This window comes from Corvus brachyrhynchos, unplaced genomic scaffold (assembly GCF_000691975.1).
Source record: "Corvus brachyrhynchos isolate BGI_N302 unplaced genomic scaffold, ASM69197v1 scaffold80, whole genome shotgun sequence".
Classification (NCBI taxonomy): domain Eukaryota; kingdom Metazoa; phylum Chordata; class Aves; order Passeriformes; family Corvidae; genus Corvus; species Corvus brachyrhynchos.
This window is the reverse complement of record NW_008236769.1, coordinates 683,264-695,690: the sequence shown is the minus strand read 5'-3', so window position 1 is coordinate 695,690 and position 12,427 is coordinate 683,264.

Sequence of the window (12,427 nt, the reverse complement as noted above, 5' to 3'; positions counted from 1 at the left end):
TCTGACTTTATTAACATATTGAAGAGAACTTTCATTGCAAGCTAAAATATGAAAGAGCATCCCTAAAGTGCTGCTGAATAAGCATGAATTTTCTTGCTCTAAGTTGCTTGTCTAATTCAGAAGGTGGTGGCAGACAGCCAAACTTCCTTCCTAGATGTTAACACTATACCATAAAGTATCCTTAATGTGGTTTTCAACCGTTCTGTTTATCTCCCTGGGGATAAAAGAACCTACTGTTTTGAAGTGTCAGATTTTATACTGTGTTGCAGTGAGTTATTTTTATTTATCTTCCATTCTATATTTTTCTGAGGCATATATAAAGTAATCTTCAAAGAGATATTCCTACTATTTCAGCTTTTTTCATATTTAAGTTTTGTTTTGAAGAACCATCCAGAAAAAAAACAGGTATAGCTTATGTCCTGGTAATTATCCTCAGACTACACATATCTTCTGTTCATCATTTTTTTCACCTTTGGAAGACAAAAGGAATCTGCCATTCTAAATCAGATTTTAAATGGTACTGCATGCTACTTGAGAGCAGAAGATGTCACATTTAACTACAGTTTCCTTCCTATGCTGTGTAGATAAGAAATATCCAGGTTGTTTCCTGTTTAATTACCTGCAAAGGTTTGAGGATACTGAGATGGCCTAAGGCCAAGTCTCTCCCATGCTTAGGCTCTCCCCAATCCAGCAGCAGGTGTAGAGCCAGCAGTCAGAAAAGGAATTGCAATGCCCTGAATGCATGAGATAAAACCTGGTGATGCACACAGTATGCAAGTGTTTTCAGGAAATATATGACTGGCATAATGCCCTTTTGTGATCCCCTATCATTAAAAGTGACAGGTATGTTGCACACAGGTAGGCAGTTCTAACGTGATGTCCATGAGGAGTTCCTCTTTGGCAAGAGAATCCTCTAGGGACCTCTAGCCCAAACCATTCCTAGTCATTTATTGCACTTCCTGAGAGAATAATAATAATAAAAAAAAACTAAAAAAAAAAAAAAAAAAAAAAAAAAAAAAAAAAAAAAAAAAAAAAAAAAAAAAAAAAAAAAAAGTTGAATAGTCCTTCCTGCTCAACTTAAATGAACCAAAATATATGATTTTTTACAATTCACATTTCCTTGAGAACTGTGAAGCTGAATTTACGTCAGAAAGTCGTTAAAGTAGGAATTGTCTAAATATAAAGTACAGCTTTTAGCTGCTTATACAGCTGAGACTTGGAAATCTCTTTAGGATAGATTTAATTTGAAGAAGAAGAACTACTGAAAACAAAGAGAATTCCTCTCAGAAATGTTCATAGATGTATCTAAGGACTCATAAAGTGGTTTGCAGCAGGAAATCCTAGTCTTTCTCTAGAAGTCAAGGTAGAATATCAGTGTCTATCTGATTCATCAGTGACTTTATTTGAACTCTGAATTGGCAGCATGGATATGACCCTTGAATAAGTAGATTTCTTCACTCATTTATGGGCATGTATTTAAGCGTATGTAGCAGAGCAGGAATAGAAGCACTGGTCTTGGTCTGGGCTCCATAAAGTTGCTTTGGGGAAAAAAGTAGGACAGAGAAATTTTGGGAAATATTGTTAAAATGATAGAAGGAATAAAAGATGGAAAAATACAGATTTTTCTGTAGCAATTGTTAGGAACTATGATGTAGCTATTATAAGCTAGGATACAATACTATCTCTTCCTATTTAGCCTTCTTTTGTACATATATTTTTAAAATTTAACTTTACTGTCTCTTAAGTGTGCACAGATAGTCAAAAGGAGAGTTACTTTAAGCATTTTGTTTTTATATTTTATAAACAGTGTAATTAGACAGAGATGTTACTAGAGGACTTTAGGTAAAATCTGAAATTACAGTCATATCCTTCATCCTTGGAGTTGATGAAGCACATGAGCATTCACTGCAGAGAAGACTGAGAAGCTGAACTCTGCTTTGTAATAATAAATTATTAAACTGTCCCCTTGCAGCTCTCCCAGCATATTAGTGGTAATGATTATCAAGCTTTTCTGGGTTAATATAATTTTCCTTCATGAAAATGGCTTATATCTCCTTTGACTTCCTAGCATTCTTATTTTTATGTATTTTGCTAGTTTCATAATTTTTGAAAATTCTTCTCTCATTTGCTATTTTAATCTATGCTATTCCCCACTGTGTCATTGTGCTTCTCTCTACTCCTGTGCCATGCTGTCCTCAGGCTAACATGAATAGTAGTATGTACATCTCTGAGGTTAGATGCAAATCTAGACTAACATCTTCTTGTGAACATGGCCTGTAACATCTCTCTTATGCCTGTTCAAAATGTTCAGGTCTGTCAAACTGCGATAAACTTAATACAAGTTGCTGTACTATAAGGAATAATACATATTCTCATAGCAAAAGGTACAGGGCATGCTTACCTACCTGTTTGTCTGACACTTGCATTCTACAGGCAGTAAGGCTCCATTGATGAAGAAACAGAGGTCCAGATGCACAGATATTTAGGGACCAAGCCCCAGTTGGTTCTTAGAGGATGGGATGGAGAACACAGCGCTCCTTGTTAAAGGAAAAGCATTGAGAACCAGTCATTTCAAACACACTGAAACTACAAAGATGGAAAGCCAAAGCCTTTAGCCAGAGGCTAAAGCCAAAGATTCTTAGTTAAGAAGTAGTGTTGAACTATTTGCATCTGAAGTTTCTATCAAAGGTAATAGCTCACAGATTCATGTGGACTAAAATGTCCAAAGACAATCCACAGCAAAGCATGCCATTCAGTCACTGAAGGGAGGGGCATGGCAGGGAGTCCCAGGGAAGGCTGTATCCCAAAGGAAGCAAAGATGGCAGCAAGGCAGCTGGAGTAGTTGGTTCACCTGCAAGGTGTCAGCAAGTTGAACAAGGAAAGTTAGGGTCAAACTCAAGTCTAGAAAGAGTCATCAAGGCCAGTCTCAGGCCAGTGAAAATTCAGCAAATCTATTGTCATGAGTCAAGGTCACACCAGGAACTCATGTCCAGGTCAGGGTCAGGGAGGTAAAGTACCAGGTTCAGGTGTAAACATTGCTCTGTGGTGCAGCTCAGGATCAAGCTGCAGAGCTGCCGACTAACAAGGCTCCTACGGAAAAAGTGATTAAAACCTAGTTTCTATCTCACTTCCCAAAAGCTCTTACTGAGGAAGCTGACCCTGGCCTTGGCTAGCTGAAGTCCCTAATTTATCTTAACTAAACTCATGGACCTGGAGATGCATTCAGGACTCTGTTAGGAAGAGTTTTAACCTCTGTTGAGTCAGTGGATTATTTAGTGAATCGCAGGATATCTTATCAAGTCTAGCGCCATTTGTATATCTGAAGAAGACCGATACATATCTTAGATAAGAAGTGCAGCCAGAGTAACTCCTGGATGAAAGTGGATATAATTAACTTTGGGACAAGACATTAAAACTACCTGAACTCCCAAAAAGAACTGACGGAAGAACAGGTTAACTGTGTTAACAGGCTCGTCCACGATGAATATCTGAGGGTAGTCTCTGAGGGTCCAGTCCTGAAATGTGTTCTGTGAAAGAAACTACATTGTTTCTCATGGATGGGTGCTTTTATCAGAGTCTCCAAACAGAAATGCAGCATGAAGAATGAAATTGTGACTGCTATCTTGTAAGAAGCAGGTGGCAAATCAGCTGCTTGAGAAAGATATTTTTATGAGGTAATCTTGACATGATCAAATTAAATGTGTTTTTTTCCCTTTTGTTTATTCATCTGTGTTTCTATAAAATTTGTTACTCTATTATCTATTTTGGCTGGTGTGAATAAATGTGCCTTTTAACATTTGTCTTAGCCAGGAAGTCATTTAATATTCTTCACCTTAGGATATGAGGAATAACTTGGAACACAGCAGCAAACAAACAAGGACTCAAATAGCCACCATAGGACTTTCACTGTATCAAAAGCTAGGAGTGATCATCAGTGCAAACCATGCATAGGGAGAAAAAGAGTTATAATTTTTAATCAGGTTCTTTTAATCACTAAGAAGATTTTGGGGTTCAGCCATGACTTCATTGGTGAGTCATGGGTGGCTTTGCACTCTTGCAAAGTACTTTCTAATTTTTTCTTAAAAAAAATAAAAGAGGATTTTTTTTTCCCAGAAATAATTTCATTAGGATAGGGCATAGGTCTTTCTTGCACTATGTTTTTCATCATATTTTTCTATTCATTCATTATTGCTACAATTCCAGAGAAAAATTAAGTGCATATTCTCCTATATTCTTCTGAAAATCTAGGGATCACAGAGAAAGATCTGGTTCATCTTTCTTCAAAAGCAGACTTGCTCCGTAACCTGCAATTAGTGCATCTCAACAAAAGTAACCCATTTAGAATATTTCAGTGGCGTGCATGAATGTATGAGGAAAAGGGGACTGAAGTTCTTAAAAAAAAAATTTGAATCCTTTAGAACATAGGAATTATGTAATCTCAGTCCAAAAAGTGTTCTAACTCTGTTCAAAATAATTAGGAAAATGCTGCATGCAGGATGAGTTTGGATTAATATATTAAGAGTAAATAATATTTGAATTTCATGGTAATCCTTCATTTTTTTTTCCCCAAGTAAAATCACATGAAAAATATGGGCAAGTAAAAGTGTTACATTTAAGAAAGTCTATTCGGAGCCTAACCTGCAGTAAATCAGTAATGGCATCACTTTTTCCATATTTCTCCCTCCTTGTGACATACATCTATCCAGTTAGCAACCTGAAACAGCACAATTTATGTGCTCAATTACAAGTAACCACTGCAATTTCCGTACACAAAGTAAACTATTCACAGTTTCTGTGGTTTCAGACAATGCAAATAAGGAAAAAACCCCAAAGGTATATTCTCAGCTCTAGAAAGAATTTCAGTGTTTCTGGACATGCTACAAAATGTAAAAATTTTACTAGGACTTCTTTGCTTCAATTTATATTCATATAACCATGAAAATGCAATTAAAAAAATCATGGCTTGTACAGGGTTAAATAATAATGGACATTGAGGAAGAACAAGCTTGAAATAATAATGTAATGAGATATACTCTTCTCTTGTGTTGACCAGTACAGACAGAACCGTATCTAATGCCATCCTCCTTGGCATCAGGGCCTCTTCCAGGCTGGTGCTGAGGCACTGACACACTGTGGCACAGAGCCACATACTTGGCTCTTAGTCTTGTATGTGATTATTTCCACTTGCTAATGCATTCTATAGAGTGCTGTTTTCACTTTGCATTGTGAATTGAAACCTTCATTGCATGAGTATTTGTGCTGTCCTACAAAGCCAGTTCCTGGAAATATATAAGCCATTTGAATTTTTAAGCCACTTTGACAATAATATTTCCTCAAATTGGTTAAATTCAAACTATTTGCCTTGACTAGACATCATATATTTCGTGTGTCTAGACATTTTAATTATTGGTTTTCTTCATCAATTTCAATGAAAAATTAGTTTTGAGCAAGAAAATAATATTAAAGAGCCTTTAATGAATTTTAATTACTTTTAAAACAAACAATAGTGGTGAAATTAATGAAAATTTCATTTCAGAATCACAATTCTGAATATGTGCAAACAACACTAAGTCTCAACCACATACTAAGAGGTTATATTAAACTTGGAAGGTCATAGACAAGTGGATAGCTCCCATTTAAATATTCAAAACTATTAACAAGGTAATATAACGTTCAGTATCTCATTTTCTGTCTCAAAAACATAATATACACCTAGATGAAAATTAAAAGGTAAAGACCTGCCTAAAAAAGAAAGAAAATATTTCCAGTGACATCACTGGAAAACAGTTGTTAAATGGATCTGTCAGAGTATACAGGATTTAGGAAGAATGTGTTCAGAAGAGCAGACGGTTGTAGGTACACTAGGTTATTCTCAGCTCAGTCTCTTTCATAATTCTGTCCAAGAAAGTGGGATATATTTTCATCTCAAGGGCATCAGTATATATCCAGAGATACTGTTTTGATCCATGCTTCTATGCCCAATTTACACTGGTATTACTGTAGTCTTGGAGTGTTATTCCCATCTTACATAAAGTGTCATGCACAAAATTTGTAAAACAAAATTGCAAAGCAATGCAGAAAGCCAAGTTGAGCTCAGAAATATGTGTTAAATGAACTCAGTAATCAAACTGTGAGACATATTTAACATATGTTGAATTAATTTATTCTGAATTCTTTTTCCCTATTCTGAGAGACATTTTTTTTCGATCAGCTCTGGTGTGGTTGATTTACTATAGACTTATACAGATATATGCATAATGGTGAGGTTTTTCTTCTTTTCTGCTATATTTACAGTTTTTACAGAAACTTATTATCATATATATGCCAGAAAAAAATCTAAGAAACAGTAATATGACATTAAGGTGGGATGTATTCACTCATATATCTTGAGCCCTGTGAGGACATTAATCTGAGCTCTTCAATCACAAATGGCTCTAGGCCTAATTTTATCTCTGTACTGAGCTGTAATGTGGTGATTTATAAATTTTTGATTTTTTGATTTGGAGCAATTATCTTTCAATATCCTCGTAGGCCTCACAGAATTTGGAAATGTAGCAAACTGCCCTTCTCCTGATGACTAGATGTCTATATCTAACTTTTATCTAGTCCTATTATTACCCTATCCATAGCCTAAATATTAAACTATTCTTTGTGACTTGAATGTCCAGATTAGTTTGTGGGCTTTGCAGAACACAGCAGTAAATCGAGGTCTTTGTCCTCAAAATCTATACTGATTCTAACCTTTAACATACTTCTAATAGTAACCTACTGTCACAGCCAAAATATAGCCCACAATAAAGCCATTGTAATGTCAAACAACAGTCCTTAATTTAGCCTTTGCTAATTTGGCAATAAACCTATTATTTTTCTCCCAAGACAAAATACAATTATATCCTCAATACTAACTATAACATCAGTGGCTCATTGTGGAGCAAATTCTGAGTCGCTCCTTACCAGTTTTGTGATCTGGCTATTGCATGATGAACTGACACTTTCTATGCTGTTGTGTGTGTGTACATCTGTTCTTAAACCAGTTCTGTCTCCATTCTTAGTAGTCATTCCCTGGTAAACATCCAGTCAGAGGTTGTCAACACATCCCATTCTGGCTTCAGAGGATAGCAGGATGAAGACATCGTCTTCTGAACAATCCACAATTTTAAATGCAAACCTCACTTTAGCCTCAATATTCACACTGTGATTCATCCTAATTTAATATTAATACTAATATATCCACAGAAAGGCTCTCCATACAGGTCTGCCAAAACTGTGGAAGAAACCAAAGACAATGATACCTGCGATTCCAGGGGCCTCGAGTCATTAGTTGTGCTCAAGAGTAGTATTAGAGTTTGTATTCAAATTAGGATGTAAACTAGAGCCCTAGTTCAATGTTTGGGGGTACAACTAAACTCTAGAAAATGTGCAGAAAATCCAGTGCATTATGGCCTTCTGTTTTACTTCCAACTCTGCCAGACTTAGCTATATATTGAATTGGGAATAATTTTTCATATCTGTGGGTTAACTCCCACTTACCCTTTTCTTTTACAGTGATGGACACTATTGATGCTGCTGAATGCAGAGGCAATGACACATCCCTTCCACATTATCTTCAAGGTCTGCTAAGGGGCTTGGCAGTTGATGATGTAATGTCTTCCCTGCCATTTGGATATGCAATGGTTCAACAAAACTGCAGCTGGCACGCTGTTACAGCTGTTTTAGGTGTCTGTAAGCCCATGCTTCAGGAGCAGCTTTGGAACAGCAGAACCTAAACCTCAAATTCCAGTTTACTAGTATGACGGTAGTATCAACTTCAGTACTTCAGTTTCTGGGAGAGTAGGAGGTACCCCATAGGTTCTTGGTATTTTTCATCTGCAGTTGTGAGACATATTTGAAAATTTGAACTTTAAATTTTGAATGTTCGGTTTTTCTTTCAAATTAGAAAGTGAAATGTTTGAAAACTACAACAGAACACAAGGAGAGTCTGGGCTAATTTTCATCTCTAATTATTTTTATAGAAATGTGTAACATTTGAAGGACATGAGGACACTTCATAGAAAATTTTTCTTTATTTGTTATTTCCAAAGAAATTCAAAATATTGGGATTTTAAAAAATTAGATTTTAAATTTTAAAAATATAAGGAGAACAGTGTGCATTTTGTGGAAATCTGAATTCTCTTAGACTTTATAGATCTTATTTCACTAAGAATGGAGATTCAGGCCATGAGCTGTGTGGTATAAAATTATTCTCCTAATGGAAGATACTTTAGGAAAAAAACCACCCCCATATAACTTTTTTATGATAGACTAGGAAATAAGTTGCTCACATATATTCCCCCATTCTTGGTTTTCTAACTAAGAAGACTTTTTTGGCTAATTTGTTCAATTGTTTTTAATTTTTTTTTAAAAAATTAAACATGTAATTGACAGAAATCAAGCTTGGGGAGACACTTAAGGTCATGGTTTGATAATCTTTACCAAGTTCATAGTGCTTTGCTCAATGGTTTATGAAAGGAGGTTGTCTTTATTACGACAAAATGTAGTGTATATATTTTCAGGTGAAAAACAGGTATTTTCAGGTGAAAAACACCTGAATATAGACATGAAAGAAACAGGGCTTCTGGGAAGAAACAATAGTTTTTATTAACCGGCAGATACACTTGGAAAAAATCAGACAAGCCTGGACTTACTGCCTCCTTAGCAAGGCTTCAAAGAAGAAAAGAGTCTTTGAGCAAAATTGTTGCAATGTCATTGCCTCCCTAATTTAAAGAAAATGTCTTCCTCTCAGAATTTTATTGGTTTCAGTTTTCAGCTATTGCTTTTCCTAGCTAAACAAAATAACCAGCTACTTGCAAAGACGCTTTTTGTCAATCCTTGTAGGCTCAAATGAAGTAATTTCATAACATCCCTTTGAAAAGCTATATAAATGAAGAGATCGGATTTTCTTTTTTACTGAAGTGCTACTACTGAAAGTTTACAGATAGTAAATCACAGTTCTAGGGTTTGTGTTTAATGCATTACTTCAAGTTTTTCCTTTAAAAAAAAAAAAAAGAATTTTTTTATTCCTGAGCATATTCTGCAGATCATGTATTCTGAGGAAGGCATTACAAGAGATTTAAAATCCTTTTCTCTGAATAGAAGTACATAGTCAACTGTGGTCAGTCTCAGAGGGCCTCTGGGACAACATAACAGCACTTGGTGAGACAGATATTTGGAAAAGACATTAAGAGGCATGAATCACCCACACACTGTTTTGTGACAGACCTTATAAAAAGGGAGTTCAATGCTGACTTCAGTGGGGCTAATATTTAGTTTCAATATAAGAATAAGTAAAATTGAAATGAAAATTCTGAGTGGCATTTTGAAAGATCTGTTTGACATCCTGTGTCTTGTTTATCTTTTCTGATGAGAAAGAACATTATCTTGTAACAGGGAACAATTTCTAAATGTCAGTGATTTTTCTCCTCTTTGGGAACACAGACAATGTCAAACTAGGTTTAAAAAAATTTCCAGTAAATCAGTGTCAGATATATATTTGACATAACTTAATTCAGCTAAACTGAATTTCCTACTGTACCCCCAGCAGGCAGAATAATAAGCAGACCCACACGTAGTAACAAGGAAAGCACTTGAATTCTAAATTCCTGAAAGTGAAAGAACTTAGGAAGAGCAATACCAGGCAGCTGAAAGCAGGCTGTAAGATGAATACTATAGGTGACATAGAACAGCTGAAGTAGTCTCAGTAAGTAATTCTGATATTCTTTGGTACTCTGTACTTCCAAAATCAGAACTTCTCTGTTAGGCCTCTGCATTCCCCATTGCTAGGCATTGGACCTGTCTACATTAGAAAAAGGCCCAGAATACCACTGTAGGCACACTTCTTTGTTAATGCTCTTTCCTGCCCTATCTAACTAAGATTCCTTTTTTTCCCCCTTATTCTATTTTTGAAATGGAATAAACAAAAATTTAAAAAATAATATTTTTCCTTCCAAGGCGAGCAGACCATTAATGGACATTTGGATGGAATAGTTACTGGGGTCAATGTGTAAATAGTTGTGATACTGAAAAACAACCCCTATAGTTTTTTTCTATAGGGAAGCTCTTACTTTGAAGTGCACTGCTTACCATTACCAAAACTTGAAGAGGAAGTAAAAAAACAAGGCTTAGGGGAGAAAGAGAAAAAAAAAAAGCAAGAGTTGAATCTCAAATCAAAGTCTCATGTGCTATTTTTTTCCTAGGTATCTATTCAGTTAGTTCAGATAAAAATCTTAGGAATTTCACTCCTTTTAGGATGAGTAACTGACCCAAACCCAAAAAGAGAACAGAGCAATCAAGGTCAACATCTAAACAGATAAACTTCAAATGTGAAAGCTAAAAAGTCTTAACAAAGGAGAAATCTGTTTTAAAAATATTACCTACATTTGCAAAACACCTATCACCAGGAATTAAGATTTCAGTGCATCAACAATGTCAATTTGCTTCAAACTTAATTTTTACTGAAGATTGGTAATTTCATAATAAATATTGTGATGGTCATTATACCTACATTTTTCATCTTTTTTTTTTTTTATGGTTTAAATTGGTGTTCACAAAGTGATAGCTGAAGTTATAATCTCATTAACAATAGCATGTTAATGATTACAAGGTTGGTCATGGTTAATTACTACTCTTCATTAAACACAACACATCAGGAAACTGTGGAGGGCTTCTGAAGAGTGTATATCCCATCACTGCTACTCAGTGACCTAAATCAACCTTAATCCAAAGTGTGCTGTGATGGAGTTTCTAGTCTTCTGTATCTGAGCAATTAGCACAGAAAGGAAAGGCACATGTGCAAAGCTTCATGCACACAGACACAGCAAAATGTTCTCACAGCACTTGTGGTGTGAAGGACCCATAGTGAGCTGGCAAGTATTGTGCATAGATGAGCTGAGCAGAAAAGCTCCTCAGGGAAAGGAGAGGTAGGACTGGGTGAAAGAATGAAACTGGTAGGCATGACATGTTAATGAGCTGTGTCAGAGCCATCTGAGGTTTGGGGAAGATAATTGCTACTTGAGAATAAAATTGTCTTTTTTTCTGTTCAGGACAATGTTCTTTGGAGCAGACCGAGAGCACTTAGTAAAACAAAGAAGTCAAAGAAGAATCCTGGAGATGAGCTTTTTCAGTCTGACAACTCACTGACTCCAACCAGCTGTTTTATGTTTAAACAAGCAGAATACCAGATCAGTTTCCAAAAGGAATTTTGACTTGTAAAAGCACAATTATTTTTACATTGTTTCACTGCTGGTCATTTAGCTCTTGCCAGAGAAGAAACCAGCCTACCTCTTTCGCTTCTAGCACTCCAAGTAGCAAGACGGAAGAAAATTCTGAGATTCTCTCTGCTTTAAAGGTCAAGGCGAGGCTCTGTTTGTTTGTTTCTTTAATTTCCCAGCCAAGTGACTTCCAAAGGTTTGAGTTTCTAAATGGCTAATGCCCCTACTGTAAGCATCCTTTCATGATTGTGACTAATTTTACATCTCTACCCTGTTTTGCTGTCCTCCTTTTCTTTCCTGCCTTTAAAATAAAAGAGATTTGCCTCACTAGGGTGAACAGGTTCTGTCAGCTAATAACATGAACAATTAAAGAAGCATTCAATGACAAAGGAATGACCTGTAGTCTCAAGGATGGGTGGAAGTGTTACACCTTTTTAACTGTACTTCTACTGATAATTAACATTTTGTACCTTAGGTGGCTTTCTGAGCAGATTATATATGTAGCAATATCATGGGATTATATTATTTTTGACAACAGTTTTTGTCTCTCTCCCTCTGTCTTCCTTTGTGTCTCTAAACACACACACACACACACACACAGAGACAGATATATAACATTGAGTCTAACTCTGTTTCCTCCTATGAAGCATATAAAAACTGATACAATCATAATGGATTTGACAAACTAGTTGGAAACCTTTCACAGGATTCAGCACACTGTGGGAATGCAAAATAAAACTCTTTTGCAAGCTGTCCTGTCTCTGGAACTACAGGGGAAGGTGGCAATATAGGTCCAGCACTTACAAGACAGTACAGTCAAAATGAAGAATCAGATGGAAAGCAGCTTTGCTACCTATTTGTGAAAAAGGAAAAAAACCCTTTTTTTCCCCTTCTTGCTTACCTATTTATTTATTATGTACACGCTACTGTCTCTGTCAAAAAAACAAAGCCTCTATTGACAAGAAGATGGTAATATAATAGGAAAATTCTCCCCACTGTTTCCTACAAGCCAGCCACACAGATTTTTCACATGATAAATACTGGCCAAAATGTACACATATATATCCCATGGGTATGGGTTGGGGAGGTGGGGAGAGATGGAGAGAGAGCTCTACATCACTGAGCAAAGCACAGCTACATTAAAAATGTAGGGGTAGGAAAAAAATAATCAATTTTTGTTG